This window comes from Chiloscyllium plagiosum, unplaced genomic scaffold (assembly GCF_037043375.1).
Source record: "Chiloscyllium plagiosum isolate Xiang-an unplaced genomic scaffold, Cpla_swu_hap1 HiC_scaffold_23, whole genome shotgun sequence".
Taxonomy (NCBI): Eukaryota; Metazoa; Chordata; class Chondrichthyes; order Orectolobiformes; family Hemiscylliidae; genus Chiloscyllium; species Chiloscyllium plagiosum.
The window spans coordinates 61,781,027-61,800,019 of NW_028270161.1; positions in this window are offsets into that span (position 1 = coordinate 61,781,027).

The window sequence follows — 18,993 nt, forward strand, 5'->3', positions numbered from 1 at the left end:
CGTCCGCCGCTCGGATTGGCTGCATCGGCGGAAGGGGCGTGGCCAGTCCTGAGCCTCTGGCTCGCTGGCCCAGTGCAGGAGGAACTCATCAAATCTGACAGCAGCTGAGGAGAGAGAAACAGGTCCAGTGACTCTTCTTCACAGTAGATAGCAGTTAGGGGAAAAAAAAGATATTTATGCCGAAGTCGAGGGTGGCGAAGAGGTGGTCAGATGGTTGTAAATGGAGCCGAGAGACAGATAAATATGAACAAGGTGGGGAAAAGAAGGCATCATGGATGGCAGGCCAGAACAGAACAGGAGAGAAGCTGAATAAATAGCAATGAGAGCTGAGGGTAGCAGAGAATGAGAGGTCCATGCTTAAAACAAACCCTGGGATGTGATAATAAGGCGAAAGTGGGTGCCTGTGCTAAAAACAATCCATGTCAGAACAGTGCTAGGTGTGGGGTTGGGTTAAAATCAGGGAAGGAAGGATGAAATCAAGCTCTAAAGTTAGCAAAGTCAGTGTTGAGTCACAAAAGCTGCAGGGTCCCTAGGTGGAAAATGCAGTGTCATTCTGCGAGCTTGCGCTGAGGCTAACTGAAACACTGCAGTAGGCCTGCAACAAAAATGTTGGTGTGGGAACACTTTGGTGTGTTGAAGTGGCAGGCAACTAGAAGCTTAGGATCATTTTTGCAGACAGAACATGGGTGTTTTGCAAAGTGGTCACCCAGACTGTATTTTGTCTCCACAATATAGAAGAAATCACACTGGACGTCAAATCGCACAACCACCTCCTCACCCTAATCCTGCATACTCATCCGGTCCCTCACCCTCATCTTCTCAAGCTCACTCTTATGCCATCATGCAATCACCCTCAACTTCTCACATTCATCTCCTCCCACAACTCATCCCCTCACCCTCACTGTCATCTTACATGCTCCTCACACTGTTCTTTCCCACACTCATTCCTCTCTCCCACCCTCATCCCCCCCTCTCCCACCCTCATCCCCCCTCTCCCACTCTCATCCCCTCTCCCACTCTCATCCCCTCTCCCACTCTCATCTCTCCATCACTCTCATCCTCACCCCTTCCGCTCCCTCATTCCTCCCTCACTCTCATCCACTACCTTGCCCTCATCCTGTCCCTCACCCTCATCTCCTCTCAACCTCATTCCCTCCCTCCCCATCCTCAACTTTCAACTGTCCCTCAGCTGCACCCCCTCCCTCATCCACTCCCTCCTTTCTTCCTCACTCTCATCCCTTCCTCATCACTCTCATCTCCTCCATCGACTCCTTTGTCCCCATTCTCTTTTTCCTTTCATTCTCTGTGCCCCTCACTGTCATTCCCTCCTTCACATATCCCCTCCTTCACCCTCATCTAATCACTGTCATCCCCTCCTTCACTCTCATAGAACATTGAACATGTCTGACTGGAGGTTCACCTCCTTTATATTGATAACACCTTAAGTTGTCTCGGGGCAGTGACTTGAAAGAAATTCTGGGATTTGCATATTAGTCAATCGAAACCTGCATCGCGATTCTAACTGATTAAAGACTTAAGAGCTATCTTATATGTCTTCAATTTGTTCACATGAATTGCATAACCTTTTGATGTTTTCCTTATAAAGTCTGTGTCTCAGGTCTTCAGTCTTCCTCTCTCACAAACACCAGATGAAGGAGCAAGTGTTTGCAAATAAACCTGTTGGACTATAACCTGGTGTCATGTGATTTTTGACCTTGATGAGGCCACATTTGAATATTGTGTGCAGTTTTGATCTCCTTATTTGAGGAAGAATGTTCTTGTGGTAGAGAGAGTGCAGTAAAGGTTTACCAAATTGATTCCTGGGATGGCGGGACTAACTATGAAGAGAGATTGAGTTAGTTAGGATTGTCAAAATCGACGTTTCGGGCAAAAGCCCTTCATCAGGAATAAAGGCAGAGAGCCTGAAGCATGGAGAGATAAGCTAGAGGAGGGTGGGGGTGGGGAGAAAGTAGCATAGAGTACAATAGGTCAGTAGGGAAGGAGATGAAGGTGATAGGTCAGGGAAGAGAGGGTGGAGTGGATAGGTGGAAAAGGAGCTGGGCAGGTCGGACAAGTCCGGACAAGTCGAGTTGCTGGAGGTTAGAAACTAGGATGAGGTGGGGGAAGGGGAAATGAGGAAACTGTTGAAATCCACATTGATGCCCTGGGGTTGAAGTGTTCCGAGGCGGAAGATGAGGCGTTCTTCCTCCAGGCGTCTGGTGGTGAGGGAGCGGCGGTGAAGGAGGCCCAGCACCTCCATATCTTCGGCAGAGTGGGAGGGGGAGTTGAAATGTTGAGCCACTGGGCGATTTGGTTGATTGATGCGGATGTCTCTGAGATGTTCCCTAAAGCGCTCTGCTAGGAGGCGCCCAGTCTCCCCAATGTAGAGGAGACCGCATCGGGAGCAACGGATACAATAGATGATATTAGTGGATGTGCAGGTAAAACTTTGATGGATGTGGAAGGCTCCTTTAGGGCCTTGGATGGAGGTGAGGGAGGAGGTGTGGGCACAGGTTTTACAGTTCCTGCGGTGGCAGGGGAAAGTGCCAGGATGGGAGGGTGGGTCGTAGGGGGGCGTGGACCTGACCAGGTAGTCACGGAGGGAACGGTCTTTGCGGAAGGCGGAGAGGGGTGGGGAGGGAAATATATCCCTGGTGGTGGGGTCTGTTTGCAAAAATGCCATCCCGTATTCCCAATTCCTCCGCCTCCGCCGTATCTGCTCCCAGGAGGAGCGGTTCCACCATAGAACACACCAGATGGCCTCCTTCTTTAGAGACCGCAATTTCCCTTCCCACGTGGTTAAAGATGCCCTCCAACGCATCTCATCCACATCCCGCACCTCCGCCCTCAGACCCAACCCCTCCAACCGCAACAAGGACAGAACGCCCCTGGTGCTCACCTTCCACCCTACCAACCTTCGCATAAACCAAATCATCCGCCGACATTTCCGCCACCTCCAAACAGACCCCACCACCAGGGATATATTTCCCTCCCCACCCCTCTCCGCCTTCCGCAAAGACCGTTCCCTCCGTGACTACCTGGTCAGGTCCACGCCCCCCTACGACCCACCCTCCCATCCTGGCACTTTCCCCTGCCACCGCAGGAACTGTAAAACCTGTGCCCACACCTCCTCCCTCACCTCCATCCAAGGCCCTAAAGGAGCCTTCCACATCCATCAAAGTTTTACCTGCACATCCACTAATATCATCTATTGTATCCGTTGCTCCCGATGCGGTCTCCTCTACATTGGGGAGACTGGGCGCCTCCTAGCAGAGCGCTTTAGGGAACATCTCAGAGACACCCGCATCAATCAACCAAATCGCCCAGTGGCTCAACATTTCAACTCCCCCTCCCACTCTGCCGAGGATATGGAGGTGCTGGGCCTCCTCCACCGCCGCTCCCTCACCACCAGACGCCTGGAGGAAGAACGCCTCATCTTCCGCCTCGGAACACTTCAACCCCAGGGCATCAATGTGGATTTCAACAGTTTCCTCATTTCCCCTTCCCCCACCTCATCCTAGTTTCTAACCTCCAGCAACTCGACTTGTCCGGACTTGTCCGACCTGCCCAGCTCCTTTTCCACCTATCCACTCCACCCTCTCTTCCCTGACCTATCACCTTCATCTCCTTCCCCACTGACCTATTGTACTCTATGCTACTCTCTCCCCACCCCCACCCTCCTCTAGCTTATCTCTCCATGCTTCAGGCTCTCTGCCTTTATTCCTGATGAAGGGCTTTTGCCCGAAACGTCGATTTTGCCTGTCCTCGGATGCTGCCTGAATTGCTGTGCTCTTCCAGCACCACTAATCCAGAATCTGGTTTCCAGCATCTGCAGTCATTGTTTTTACCTTAGTTAAGGATTGTATTTACTGTAGTTTATAAGAATGAGGAGGGAGATCTCAAAAAAACGTATAAAATTCGAACAGAACTAGACAGGTTTGATGCAGGACAGATGTTCCCAATGGGTCAAAGCTTAAAGATAAGGGATAAACCTTTTAGGACTCAGTGAGAATTTGTTTTCACCCAAAGAGTGGTGAGCTTGTGGAATTCAGTACCACAGAAAGTGGTTGAGGCGAAAGCAATGTGTTTTCAAGAAGGAGGCAGATTTAGATAGCCTTTCGGGTAAATGGATGAAGGGATATGGGGGGAGGGTGCAATTAAAGTATGTAGCTCAATTGTCGGCCGTAATAGTAATGAATGGCAGAGTATGTTCAAGGGATCAAAAGGCCTTCTCCTGCCTCTATCTCCTGTGTTTCTGTTTCTCATTTCTATTCCCTCCATACAGTTCTTTATTTTATTACTAAATTCCGCTTGTTGTTTCTTACAAAAAAGATATACATTTTCTCAAATGTAATTTGCTAGATTGTGCTTGATGTTTCTTTCTTTTAAAATTATTATTTTGTAGATCCATTGTTTTCATTCATGGGATGTTAGGCTGTCCAGGCAGAATCCCTAATTGCCCAAAGGGCAGTGAAGATTCAACGACATTGCTGTCGCTCTGGAGTCACATGTAGGCTAGACCAGGAAAGGATGGTAGTTTCCTTTCCTAAAGGGAAAACCACATAGGTTTGATGGTGTCATTAGGCTCTTTTATGCAGATTTTTAAAAAATTGAATTGAAATTCCAACTGTTGTGATGGAACTTGAACCTGCAATCCTAGAATATTACCTGGGTCTCTCGATTAATAGTTCTAGTGATAATACCACAAGGTCGTTACCACCCCTTTCTTTGTTCCTGGCAATTGTATCTATATTTAACTTGATGATAAGAGTCTCCTGTATTGGACCCTGTCAAGTTTGTGCTGAGCCTTTTGTGGATTCTGGATAAAGGTCGTGCATCATGTTTGAGGGCGTGTCAGCTAGCATTAATTGCTGAAAGTCTTCAATATCAACAATTGAACTATTGGTCTCCCTCAACCATTATCTCAGAGAGATGACACCATGGCTCTGTGGAGGAATCATTATGGATTCTGGCTTGTTAGAATAGGGTTTTGGGTCAATGCTGCAGTGAACTACTGAGTGCCCTGTCTGATCTCATGTTCATTATTGCTGAATCTAGTCTCTCTAAACACTGTTCAACTTAGTCAGAACTTGTGTGTACCAGAGAGTGGGGAGGGGGAAGTCATCCCCTTGCCAGTCTCTTCCCCATCCTGTTTACGACAGCAATTTTGGTCATAGTACCCCAAATAATTGCAGTGGAAAGTATAGACTTTCTTTCCAAGGGGTTCTTGGGTAGTTTAGACTTCTGGCTGAACAAGGGGCCCTCAACATCTGCTACGTTAGCATTTCCCAAACTCCTGCAAAAGTTATTTCAGACCTGGTCCAGGCTGTATTAGTGTAGTGATTGGAATGGAGTTGGCCAGGTGGATCTCATTGAGTATTAGATCCCTAATTGGGGTGGTTGACCTGGGCCAATTAGGGAGCCCTGGCTGGCAGGTATAAATAGGAGTATCAGAGAGTCTCAGGCGGGAGTAAATATGACTCTCTTAAGGAGGGAGTAACTCTGACATAACCCCCTTCGGAAGGTGTTGTTGCCGACTATGACGTTTTCACGTATTTTTGGCGCATAGTTTGTGTCGTGCCTCCCCGCTGGCCCCGCCGGTAAGCCCAGCAGTCCTGGCTGCTGGGTGACCAAACGACCAGAAAGAGTACGAGACAGCGGTGGTCTATACTGACCTGCTCTCAAAAAACCAGTATGAGTCTTCCATTTTCAATGGAGCAGTCCGGCTGGGAAGCGTCCCGGAAAAACAACCTCCCCGCAATCGCGTCCACAACCGCGAGTTGCGATAAGTCATTAGGTTGCACATGTTTAAAATCCGCAACAAGGTCAATCTTGGTCCAGACCGAGGCAGCAACCTTGAGACGTTATCTCCTACCTTACATGGAGCTGAGACTGGTCACCCCTCCCAGGGCGCCGGCTCACCCTGTAATGGATGACATAGATAACGTTGAAGAAGGCACCGTAAGGGCAGCCCACCCTGCGGTTGAGACAAGCATACCCGCCCAAACTTTCTAGAACAAAAGTTATCGAGACATAAAGCAGGGTGCAGAAACGAAAAAGACTATAAATGAGACTGGCGAGGAAACAGCTGATGCAACTGCCTTCATGGAAGGAGTTGTTATCGAGCCAGTATGCGACAGAACATCTGTCTCAGAGGTAATCATCCACTATCCCGTTGATGGGCTGTTTTGCAAGGACTGTGACACTCTCTTCCCCACGGTGAGCCTGTTTACGACCCATGTGACTAAAATGCATGGAATAAAGAACATCCGAACAAAATGTTCACGCTGCAGTAAATCTCGAGAATACCATTCAATCACCTGCCATTATCCAAAATGCAAAGGATCAAAACAACCCCTAACTGGGGACTTTGCATGCAGCGCGTGTGACCAACGGTTTTCAACGCAGTTGGGCCTTGGTCAACACGAGAGGCACAGACACCCGGTTCTACGAAACGAGAAACGCCTCAAACCAGCACCCAAAGTCAAGGGCAAACCTGGGAAAAGTGACCGCGTAGGGTCACAGGAGGAGGTGGCATTCCTGAGGGAATTGGAGGTGAGATTTGCAGGATCAAATTTATAAACAAATCCATCGCTAGCATCCTTAAAACCAAAACACCAAAGCAAATCTCAGACAAGCGCAGGCTCCTGGCAAACACCCCAACGGAGGTCAAGACCATCAGCGAGCCAACGACAAGTATAGACTCGCACGATTCTGAGGCAGAGAGTGTCCAGGAAAATTCCGACGATCAAGCCCAACGCCAAAGAGCCAGCCGAAGAACACCGGCTTCGATCCCTAAACATCGGGACATAGATGACCAGCTTTCACAAGCTGAGGAGCTCTTGAGCGCGAGGAATGACCCGGACACGCTTGCCCTCGGAATCGGACTAGTGGAAAGTATTACCGACCTGCTAATGAATAGTAGGAAAAGACAAGACAAACACAAGAGGCCTCAAAAAGATCGGGCCAAGAAAGACAAAAGGCCCGGCAGCAATACCGGAGCCAAAAAACGGTGGGCAGCATGTAAAGCGCTGATTAGAGCAACACAGCAGCTTTACAAAACTAACCAGCGTCAATTAGCTCGCAAGATCATGGGGGTGCTGACCTCATCCGCTTGTCCTCTCTCAAAAGAGAAGTTGGAGACATGTTTCCGTGAGGAACTGTCAGCACCAAATAAAAAATCAAACATAAATAAATATGCCCCATACACTGGCAAAGTTGATGACGGGTCCTTGATGAAACCCAAAGGTAGAGGAGGTTGAGGCGGTCATCAAGGGATAGACAAGAACAGTGCCGCTGGACCAGACGGCCTGAAACTGCAGGACATAAGAAAAAAATCCATGAGCAAGAGGAAACTCGTCTACCCCGTCTCTTCTCCCTATGGCTAAAGTCAAGCACGATCCCCGATTCACTAAAAAAGAGTTGAACAGTCCTGATTCCTAAGTGCGAGGATAAGGACCGCTTGAAAAGCATTGATAACTGGTGACCAATAACTATCGGTCCAATGCTGCTCCAGCTGTTCACGAAAATAATGGCAAAACGTCTGAGTGAAACAGTTGAAATAAACCCCAGGCAAAAAGAATTCCTAGCAGCCACTCCCGGATGCAATGAAAACATTGTCGTCCTCGAAAACATCATCAAGGGAGCAAAGCACAATCGTAAGGACCTCGCAGTTGTCTTTGTCGATCTAGCGAAAGTGTTCAACTCGGTTGGGCACAAGCTATTGATCAAATCCTTGCAAAGAGTGAAACTATCCAAAGCCTTTGTAAGTCTCATCGAAGACCTATACACTGGCAACACAACAGTGGTGGAAGGGAACGGAAACTTAACCACCCCAATAACCATTGAGAGGGGCGTAAAGCAGGGCGACCCACTCTCACCAATATTATTTAACATCACTTTGGATCCATTGGTATGCTCTCTGGAGAGGGACAACTCAGGGGTATCCATGTCCCTGGGCGGCAGAAGAGTCAACTGCTCGACTTCGGCCTTTGCGGATGACATTGCCCTTCTAAGCGACTCACACACCGGTATGGCTAGAAATTTGAAGCTGCTCCAGGCATACTGTGACCATACAAGCCTCAGTATTAACACAGCGAAGACGAAGGGATTTCACTTCACCTTTAAAAGGAAAGCCTTCTTGTACAGTCACTTCGCAAACTGGAAGCTGCGGGACGAATCCATAGCCTACATACCCCCAGGCGACACAGAGAAATACCTGGGTGCCCGGATCGATCCATGGGCAGGTGTGGCAGAAGGGGAATGGGAGGAGAAGCTTAAGTCCTGGGTTAAAGGAATATAGGCAGCACCTCTCCAACCACAACAACGGCTGGAGATCCTAAAGATACATGTCATCCCCTGATCTGATCCTGACAGAAGCATCACAGGCTACTCTCATAAAGCTGGACCAAATAATCCGTAACGCCATCAAAGAATTCCTACACCTACCACTTCATACCGCTGATGGAGTGCTATACGCTAGCAACAGGAACGGCGGTCTAGGCGTCCCAAAACTGGAAGTGCAAATTCCATCCGCGATTGTTCGCAAACGCGAGGCACTCGACAGTGATGTGGTCATTCGGGCCTCCTTTCAACATAAAGGAGAGAGCAACACTGTTGTGGGACTGCGCAAGCTCAAGGTCCTCAAGGAAATTGAAAATTTCCAACCCAGTAGCCGCAATAGCGGCGAAGGGGAAATCGACCCGATGACCGCCATCCAAGACATCATGCCTGCACTCCAGGAGGCAAACGAAGGTGACCAAAACCACCCTATAGGTATGCTGGCTGGAGGGAGTGGGAATTCGAAAAGTGGCAAAAGCTGGAATGTCAAGGGGCAGGCATCCAGTACTTTAGAGGTGACAAGATCTCTAATTCTTGGACAAAAGCCAGAGTACAACAAAAATCCTCTAGATTCATAAACAGTGTGCTCTTGCGGTGTAATCTATACCCAACAAGAACCACATTATGTAGAGGAAGGCCAAACTGAAACAAACTATGCCGAAGGTGTGAGACGGCAAACAAGACCATATCACACATCTCAGGATGCTGCCCATTTGTGAAAAATGCTCGAATAAAACGCCATAACAAGATCTCAGACCAGTTGCAGAAACACGTCAGTACGGCTGGACATCGTGCGTGGAGCCCAGGCTGTTTGCCAAAGACAGCTCCCTATGGAAGCCCGATCTCATATTTAGAAAAGAGCAGAAGATCGCGGTTGTAGATGTCACAGTGCGGTACGAGAATGATAGTAAAGCACTGGAAACAGCATGGCGGGAAAAACAAGAGAAATATAAACACCTGAATTGACGGGAGGTGTGGACCCCAAATACTTTGGCTTCGTGATGGGCACAAGAGGCAAGTGGCTGGATATGAGTAACCGCCTCATGAAATTCCTTGGCATCGAGAGATATGATACATTCGCCCAAAAGACATCAAGACTCACTCTGTCACTGACACTTGAACACTCACAACTCATCAGTGACAAGTGAGCAAATAACCATAAACGGTGAGATAAGATCCTTGACCGAGACAAGGACCGGCCAAACCCCACCAAAAAAATATATAAAAATAAAAAATGGGGGATGCCGGTCCACAAAATCCTACAACATCACCAACATCAGTAGGTCCCCGCGAATAATGATGATAACAACCAGCATCATATACCACCAGTATCACCTGGTCCTTGGTCTGTGGTGATGCTAGAGAGTACACAAACATCAACGAGCGATGTAAAGACTTGGAAAAGGCACTTCCTCGAGTGTTCCAAAATGTAGGGACTGCCTCTGAGCTGGATGGCCAGAGTCCATGTACTATGCATATTAAGTAAAGGATGACTTGATTATGGGATACTGACCTGTGTGCAGTCATTTCAGTCAGTACGGTGGAACAACTCATTAGCGTCCAATGGTTTTATTATTGTACACACTTAATGCACTATGGACTGATGGTTAGAATGCTTTCAGAAAGAGGCTCTTGAAACTTGGGAAGTCACAGCATTCACCTCTGTCTAGGACCTGTTCTTCCTCTGACTAGGTCTTTCAGTAGCAACCAAGAAGCCACTTTGCAAGCAGATAGACTGTCAGCAGGTGACTCTTTATACTAACTAATATTTGGTGGAAATTAATATTTGCTTCTCTTAATACCCCTCTTTTGACCTCCTATAATACCCTAAGATGGATCTTTGCCGTAATAGCCTGGTTCAGGTATGGGGTACAGGCAGCTAAGAGGATTTGCTTAAAATCTTCACTGTAACCCTGGGTTTGAGAATCTAAACTTTTCCCATTCTGTCTGAGGAGAAGAATATCAGAACTCATCAATTGAAATGCCCTGTTCCTCCCTCAAGGCCCTAATCTCAGCTGGTGGTAGGCATATGTGTGAGGTTGTGAACTCCTCTTTAACCATGGCAAGGATTCCCTCCTCACCTACTATTTGTTCAGTTTTCACCATGGCTGTTGTGATACATAGACTTTTCTTAGCTGTTCAAGAGAGGGGAGGATTTTTTCAACTATATTCAATTACACTGAAATTACCAGGGAAATCACTCTCACACATGCTTTCCCAGCACATATCAAACTTGTGTATCCAACGGGCAGAGAGCTCTATTCTTTTTTGCATAATTTTTGTCTGGAATTGTTTAATTTTACTTATACAGGGATGTGGTCTGCTTCGGGTGTTGAATTACTTCTCTTAAGGTTGTTAATGTCATTATTAAGATTAAAAGAAGTGTGAGCTGTATTAATTATCTTTGAGCACATATAAAAATGTGGACAGTTGGGATATTGGATGAAAACTATGAGACTAAGCAAGTCAATAAACTCTTGTGAATAAAGAAATGTTTTTGGCTTAGTTTCTATCTCTGCAGCCAACCTGGAAACCAGTATCAGTGAGAGAAGAGGATAGTTGCCTGAAGGGGGAGATTGGAAGTTGATGTTTTTAAACTGAAGATTATAATTTGATTTATTTATGAGAGTAATTATTATGGTAAATTGTTTCTGTCATTTTTCTCCAGATGAACCTAAGTGTGAAGTAACAAGGTAACTTTTTAATGTTCTGTGAAAATAAACTTTTATGATTATTGAAAAAATGAAATGACCAGGTGGTTATGTCCTTCCCAAGAAAGACAGCAAGGTACGGCCTTTGCTCTGTTGCTTCCTACTGAAAGCAAAATCAGTCAAAGTATTTTCAGAACTAGAGGTTCAAAACTTAAACACATAGGAACAGGATTAGGTCACTCAGCCCCTTCAACCTGTACCATCAGTCAATGATATCATGGCTGATCTGTGGCCTAACTCCATTTCCTGCCTCAGGCCCAAATCTCTAAAACCTTCTCTTTAACACTAGAATTATCTGTCTTCGATTTAAGATTAACAGCTGATCCAGCATCCACTGCCATTTGTGGAAGAGCGTTCCAAACATCTACCATTCTTTACGTGTCGAAACACCTCTTCTTAATGGTCTGACCCTAATTCTCAGACTATGTCCCCTATTTTTAGAATTCCCAACCAGTGGAAATTGTTTATCTTCCCTCGTTTTCCTTTTACTATCTTGAAGGCTGATTCATTGATTTATTTATTGATTTGTTTGATGTATTGTCACATGCACTCAAGTATAAAGGTACAGCAGTACAGTGAAAAGTGTATAATGTTACCACACAAGGCACCATCTTAGGTACCTAAGTACTAAATTTTAAGAGCAAGGTAGAAAGAAAGAACAAAATTAAAAGCTAAACATTGCAGTAATTACAGTATAGTGTAAAACATATGAAACAAGGTTAGAAGTTAGACCTTCTAAGTTTCAAATAGCAAATAAAGAAATGAAGCAGAAAGTTCAAACATAACAGTCTTTCTTAAGTGCTTAACCATGATAGGGCTACACTTTGAAGAACCACCTCAAGATCGGAGGTCCACATTGAGGCCACACCAGGCCGAGAGGCCACCATCCTGGGCCACTGAGAGACTGCCACGCCGGGCTGAACATCTGCCACACTAGGCTGGACTTCAATCAGATCACCCCTTAACCTTCTAATTTCTCAAGTACATTGGCCTAATTTTTGTAATCTCTTCTCATAACTCCTGAAGTCCAGGATTCATTCTTGTAAACCGAGTTGTACTCTCTCCAAGGCCAATATATCCTTCCTAAGGTGTGGTGCCCAGATATGCTCATGGTACTCCAAATGGAGTCTAACCAGAATTTTGTATAGCTGCAGCATAATTTCTGCAATCTTTTATTTCAGTTCTTTCAATATAAAGGCTAGCATTCCATAAGCTTTCTTGTTTGGTTTCTGCATCTATTTGTGACATTTTAAAGATCTATGTACTTGAACTCCAAGTCTTTTTTGACATCCAGTAAATTGAACTTCATACCATTTAGAAAGTATCCTGATGTATTGTTTCTCAGTCCAAAATGGATAACATCACACTTGCTTACACTGAACTCTGTCTGCCACAATTTTGTCCATTTATTTAGTCTATCAATATCCATTTGTAATTTTATGCTATTATCTGTTTACAATGCTGTCAAACTTTGCATCATCAGCAAATTTGGACATATTTCTATGTTGTTATCCAAGTTGTTAATAAATAATGTGAGCAATTGAGGCCCTAACACATCCTCGTGGGACACCATTGGTCGCATCCTGCTAATCTGAGTACTCAGCCATTGTTTCTACTTTCAGTTATTGCCATTCAACCAATTTCCTAGCCATGTCAGTAATTTCTCCTCAGTTCCATGGGCTTCTACCTGAGTTAACAGTCTCTTATGTGGGACTTTATCAGATGCCTTTTGGAAATCCATATAAACCATGTGCACAGACATTCACCTGTACCCTCTACAAAAAATTCAATGAGATTTGTCAGGCATGACCTATGTCATGAATCAGATGAAGGGCTTTTGCCCGAAACGTCGATTTTGCCTGTCCTTGGATGCTGCCTGAATTGCTGTGCTCTTCCAGCACCACTGATCCAGAATCTATGTCATGAATCATGCTAGCTCTCCCTGATTAACTAAACATTTTCAAAGTGTTCCGTTACCCTATCCTTTATTATAGACTCCAATAATTTCCCCACCATGGGTATGAGCTAACTGGTCTGTACTTCTCTAGTTTTCCTCCTTTGCCCTTCTTAAAAAGCAGAGCAACAAGTGCAATTTTCCAATCAAGAATTCTGTATCTAGGGAACTCTGAAAGATTACAGTTAGGATGTCAACAGTGTGGTCCCCTGCTTCCTTTAATGCCCTCAGATGGAAACCATCAGGCTCTGGGGGTTTGTCATTCTTTAGTTCTATTGATTTCCTCATTACCAGTGTTTTATGTGTGCTAATTTTATTCCGTCCCTGTCCTGAATCCACTATTAATTTCCTCAGGACTTTAGGCAGGCTATCCTGCTTTACTACTGTAAATACTGAGGCAAGGTAATTATGTAACATAGCAGTCATTTCTGCGTAGTGATTGATAATATCCCCATTTTCAGTCTTTCATGTTTCACAATTGCTCCTGACCACGTACTTTCCAATTATGTAACTGTAGAATTTCTTCTTATTGATTCTGATGTCCCTGGCAAGTTGGATTTCAGTATCATTTTTTTATTAGTCCTCATAAGCCACTTTGTGGCCCTTTGCTGGTCTTTGTAACTTTGCCATTCAGCAGTCTGTGCTTTTTTTTTGCATTTTCATAAGCCCTTTCTTTTAGTTTTATGCTGTCCTCTCTTTAGTTATCCAAGACATATTTTCCGTGAAGTGAAGCTTTCGCTCTTGGGTATAAACTGGCTTTGTATTTATTGTGTTAAATGTTTCTTTAAACATCCCCCAATGTTCTTAAGTTGTTTTATCCAAGAGCAGACTTCCCGATTTACTGATACGTCTCATTGAAGTCAGCCTTATTTAAATTGAAACCTCGAATAACTGATTCATGCTTTTTGCTTTCAAATGCTACATTGAAAATTGATCATGTTTTGTTCATTATTTGATAATACTCATGCACAATTAGGTTACTAATTATATCCGCTCATTACTCATTACTAAATCCAATATTGCTTATATTGTTTATTGCAGCCAGGACATATTGCTGCAGGAAACATACTGCAGAATTCAACACCTTTCTGACAGATGTTTGTCTGCCTGTTTCAATCTATGTTAAAGTTAAAATTCCCTATTAACATTATTCTGTTTTTGCTACTCACTTGTCTAACTTCTGCATTTATGTAGGCAAAAGTGAGGACTGCAGATGTTAGAAATCAGAGTCTAGATTAGAGTGGTGCTGCACCAATCAACCCCACCGTCCCGTAGCCCAACATTTCAACTCCCCCTCCCACTCTGCCGAGGACATGCAGGTCCTGGGCCTCCTCCACTGCCACTCCCTCACCATCCGACGCTGGAGGAAGAACGCCTCATCTTCCGACTTGGAACACTTCATCCTCAGGGCATCAATGTGGACTTCACCAGTTTCCTCATTTCCCCTCCCCTCAGCTTACCCCAGTTCCAACCTTCCAGCTTAGCACCATCCTCATGACCTGTCCTACTTGCCAATCTTCCTTCCCACCTATCCGCTCCACCCTCCTCTCTGACCTATCACCTTCATCCCCACCTCCATCCAACTATTGTACTCTTGGCTACCTTCTCCCCAGCCCCACCCCCTCCCAATTAACTCTCCACCCCGAAGGCTGCCTGCCTTCATTCCTGATTAAGGGCTTTTGCCCGAAATGTCGATTTTCCTGCTCATCAGATGCTGCCAGATCTACTGTGCTTTTCCAGCACCACTCTAATCTAAACTCTTCTGCATTTATGTCGCCTAGCACTTCAAAGTTGCTATTGCGGGTCTGTACACAACACCTATAATGGTTTCAGATTCTTTATGTTCCTCAGTTACACCCAAACAGTCTCCCCATATGCTTTCCCCCTCCCTTTCTAAGTAGTGGGGCTACTCCACCTTCCCTGTCTATCCTGTAAACTTGTAACCTATTTATTTTTAGTTTCCAAACCTGTCCTTCCTGCCACCATGTCTCAGCCATGACACTGAAGAAGGTTTGGAAATTCGTTTAGCATTTATGGACAAAATTTGTAAGGAAGTTGATCCATTAAATGCACAATCAGACTTTGATATGTTTACAAAGTTCAATGATCAGTCAATAGAAAAACATTCAATGGAATTTAACTTATATACAAGATTGAGAAAAATCCATTTGAATAGGGCTCAGTGGTTAGTACTGCTGCCTCACAATGCCAGGGAGCCAGATACGATTCTAGCCTCCACACTGTATGTGGAGTTTGCATGTTGTCCCTGTGTCTGTGTGTGTGTTTCCTTCAGGTGCTCCAGTTTCCTCCCAGAGTTCAAAGATGTGCAGGTTAGGTGGATTGGCCATGCTAACCTACCCATAGTGTTCAGGGATGTGTAGGTTAGATGTGTTAGCCGTGGGAAGTGCAGGGTCACAAGGATAGTGTAACGGGATGGATCTCGATGGGATGCTGTTCAGAGGATTAGTATGGACTTATTGGGCTGAATGGCCTGTTTCTACACTAAGGGAATTCTGTAAAAAAAAATTCCAAATTTAGTCCTTGCCTTTAAATTGTTGAATGTAGTAAGCTATTGAACATGGATAAACCACGTTGGTTCCCATGGCCACACCTTTGACTTGGAGAAAGTGAGGTAAGTTAAAGGAGAAGTTGTGCCAATTGAGAACAAGATCAGTCAGACCTTTTTTCAAGGAAGAAGCAGAGGCCCCTCAGAATATCCTCATGGAGAATGGATGCCAGTCCATCTTCTGAAGGATCTGCGACTTCTTCCTTAGAAATGGAGGACGGGCTGTGTTCTTCTAAGCAGAGGCTGTGTGGGTGCCATTGGTGCTTGCATCAGGGAATTTGTTGCCGAATAGGGGTAGAAGCTTGACCATGTTAAGGATATGTTCACAGTGCTGGTAACTGGAGAACAGCATTATGAAGTTTAATTGGTTTCCTTGATGTAGTGACTTTGATATCTCTGTATGAAATCGGTCTCAGTCCCCTCTCATGAGCTTATACAGCATAGAGTCATAGAGATGTACAGTATGGAAACAGACCCTTCGGTCCAACCTGTCCACACCGACCAGATATCCTAACCCAATGTAGTCCCACCTGCCAGCACCCGGCCCATATCCCTTCAAACCCTTCCTATTCATATACCCATCCAAATGCCTCTTAAATGTTGCAATTGTACCAGCCTCCACCACATCCTCTGGCAGCTCATTCCATACAGGTACCACCCTCTGTGTGAAAAAGTTGCCCCTTAGATCTCTTCTATATCTTTCCTCTCTCACCCTAAACCTATGCCCTCTAGTTCTGGATTCCCCAATCCCAGGGAAAAGATTTTGTCTATTTATCCTATCCATGCCCTTCATAATTTTGTAAACCTCTATAAGGTCATCTCTCAGCCTTTGATGCACCAGGGAAAACAGCCCCAGCCTGTTCAGCTTCTCCCTAGGAACAAATGTCAGCCACCTGTCATGGCCCTTTCAGCTTTATTATGGGCTATTTTCTCCTGCAACAAGACACACAGGAATTCAGCAAGATGAAAAGGGCTGGGTGAGCTACTAGGGCTAGCAGAGGAGCAGGAGAAGTGGTGAGCAAGAGTGAGAGGTAGCTGAGAGACAATGGCGGGACTTACACTTGCTCAGTGTTGATTGCAGAAGATCACTAACCTACTTACACTGTTTCTTTTGACCATTTACACAGCAGTAATTCAGCTCCTTTGGACCAAGCTAGCTGTGTTTGGAGCCATGGCCGTGTGTCTGTCCACTATTCCATCCACTAGGATGTCTAGGACACTGTGAACTGACCATCTCCTTTGAAATTGTGCAGTGACACATACTGCAGTATAATCACTGGCTTGCAGCATTATAAATAGTGTGCTGCTGAGATTTATGTCTCACACCTATGGTGTGAAATGCAGAAGATGCTGCTGAAAGGTAGTGTGGTGGGGCTCAAATTCATAAATAATGCAGCGACCAACAGAGAATTGTGTGAAATAAATCACTGGGACTCATAGAAGGAAACCCTCCACTAAATGCCACTGTTACAATACAGGAGGATTCAGACTAAGATTTCTTCACATGATTAGATTACATTAGATTACTTACAGTGTGGAAACAGGCCCTTCGGCCCAACAAGTCCACACCGACCCGCCGAAGCGCAACCCACCCATACCCCTACCCCTACATTTACCCCTTTAACCTAACACTATGGGCAATTTAGCATGGCCAATTCACCTGACCCGCACATCTTTGTGACTGTGGGAGGAAACCGGAGCACCCAGAGGAAACCCACGCAGACACGGGGAGAATGTGCAAACTCCACACAGTCAGTCGCCTGAGGCGGGAATTGAACCCGGGTCTCTGGCGCTGTGAGGCAGCAGTGCTAACCACTGTGCCACCGTGCCGCCCACATCATTTATATCTTTATATCACTTATATCTTTGAGCTCTGTAGCTCAGAAAGGAAGGGGGTCAGAATAGGAGAGCGAGATTGGTAGGCGTTTCAATGTTTAGAGAAACAGACAGGAGATTCTGTGGTCAAAAATGAGACTCCCGGTTGGTATGTTGCCTCCTAGGTGCCAGGATCAGGAATGTCCCAGAGCGAGTCGACAGGATCCTTAAGGGGAAGGGTGAGCAGCCAGACGTCGTGGTACACATTGGCACCAATGACATAGCTAGGAAAAGGGATGAGGACCTGAAAAGTGAAACCAAAAGAGAAAATGTTGGAAAATCTCAGCAGGTCTGGCAGCATCTGTAAGGAGAGAAAAAAGCTGACGTTTCGAGTCTAACTCACCCTTTGTCAAAGCTAAAAAAGAGAGAAATAGGGAGGTATTTATAGTTGAAAGCTAAAAGACAGGATGAGCAGAGTAGTAATCTCAGGATTGCTATTGGTGCCTTGGGTTAGTGAAGCTAGGAACAAAGAGAAAGTGCAGCTGAACATGTAACTGCAGAGCTGGTGTAGGAAGGAGGGCTTCAGTATGTAAATCATTGGGATACCTTGTGGAGAAGGTGGGACCGATTTAAGGAGGACAGGTTGCTCCTGAACTGGATGGGCACCAATATCCTGGGCGGAAAGTTTGCTAGAGCTCTTCAGAAGAATTTAAACAAGTTTGGCAAGGGAAAGAGAACTGGAGCTATGGATCAAAGGATGGGGTAGCTGATGAACAGGTAGATACAGTGTGCAGAGAATCTGTGAGGAAGGATAGAAGGTTGGTAGGGCAAAATTGCAGTCAGTGTGATGGGTTGAAGTGTGTCTATTTTAATGCAAAAAGTGTCAGGAATAAGAGTGATGGACTTAAAGCATGGATCAGTACTTGGATCCATGGCCATTGTGTGGCCATTACGGAGACTTGGATGTTATAGGAGCAGGGATAATTTTTGGATGTTCCAGGGTTTAGCTGTTTCAAAAGGAATAGGAAGAGAGGCAAAAGAGGCATTACTGAGCAGGGATAGTATCACAGTTGCAAAAAAGGAGTTTGTCGAGGAGAGTTTGTCTACTGAGTCAGTATGGGTGGCAGTCAGAAACAGGAAAAGAGCAGTCATGTTATTGGGAGTTTTCTACAGACACCCCCCAATAGCAACAGAGACATAGAGGAGCAGATTGAAAGCAGATTTGGAAAGGTGCAGAAGTAACAGGGTTGTTGTCATGGGTGACTTCAACTTCCCTAATATTGATTGGAACCTCCTGAGTGCAAATACTTTGGATGGAGGAGATTTTGTCAGGTGTGTCCAGGAAGGGTTCCTGACTCAATATATAGATAGACTGACTGGAAGGGAGGCCATATTGGAGCTTGGCAACGAACCAGGTCATGTGTCAAATCTCTTGGTGAGGGAACATTTCAGTGATAGTGATGACAGCTACCTAACCTTTACTATAGTCATGGAGAGGGATAGGAGCAGATGGTATGGGAAAGTATTTAATTGGGGGAGGGGGAATTACAATATTATTAGGCAGGAACTGTGGACCATAAATTGGAAACAGATATTCTCAGGGAAAA